Genomic DNA, 941 nt, shown 5'->3' with positions numbered 1-941 from the left:
TACAAGTACCTGTCTTCTTCACTGGCAAGATCATCAAACATTTCCACTTTGCCCACTCCAGTGATCAAGTTTCAGTACTCATTTCACTTGTTCTATCGTTTGACCCAGTTGATTATCTACTTTTTGAAAGACATGCTTATTTTTATTTCTGTAACTGTGCTTTCCCGGTTTTCCTCCTCTTCTGACTGCTCTAGTTTTAGTCTCCTTGCTTGTTTTGCTCAAGATGCTAATACCTTCTAGAAAAAGTAAGTCAGAAACAACCTTTAGACTGATTTTCATTTCTATCTTATTCAATGCTTTCATGGTTTTAACCAATTTCATGGCTGTAAAGACGAGCTATACTACACTTGATCTTAGCCAAAAGGCCGAGAAGCGATAAGACGAGCTATACAAACTATGTATAATCACCTTATCATGCTTATCACTAAATGCAAAAGAAATGTTATTTGATTTTCTCTTGGAAGAACTCTGTCACATAGATTTGGTTACTGTCTTCATTTGACAGGAAAGACAAAGCACATAACTGGCAAGATCAGAGAAAGTGTTAACTGTGCACCTTAAATTCTGGCAAGTGGATTCTAGACACATTCTTAACCACAGGGAGTTATCACTGCCTTCAATCTGTCAACAGCTTCTTGATATGTAGCACTTCTGTTTTATATTAGTGCATATTACTTATACTTTGTGACAGTCTCACTGTGGTGTTTTCCTACATATACATAAAGTATACTTTGGCCATAGCCACGCCATTATTCTTCTTCCCTTGTTGTCCCCCTAGTGCCCTTCCTGTTCTCTGTAGACTCCCTTCTACTTTCATATCAACTCTTCCCCTTGCTTCCACAGAGAAGAGAAAATATGCAGCATTTGTGTTCCTGAATCTAGCTTATTTTATGATGACTATTACATGCTGATTTCTTAGTCAAGGGCAGTGGCAGAGAGCT

General features: G+C 37.9%; 1 pseudogene; it reads right to left on the bottom strand.

Annotated features, from left to right (window-relative positions):
* Window positions 1-292: 292 nt before the first annotated feature.
* On the bottom strand, window positions 293-377 carry LOC117284694 (annotated as a pseudogene).
* Window positions 378-941: the final 564 nt, after the last annotated feature.

The sequence above is a fragment of the Fukomys damarensis genome, unplaced genomic scaffold (assembly GCF_012274545.1).
Source record: "Fukomys damarensis isolate Sample0158 unplaced genomic scaffold, DMR_v1.0_HiC HiC_scaffold_38, whole genome shotgun sequence".
Classification (NCBI taxonomy): Eukaryota; Metazoa; Chordata; class Mammalia; order Rodentia; family Bathyergidae; genus Fukomys; species Fukomys damarensis.
This window is presented reverse-complemented; position numbering and strand designations above follow the sequence as displayed.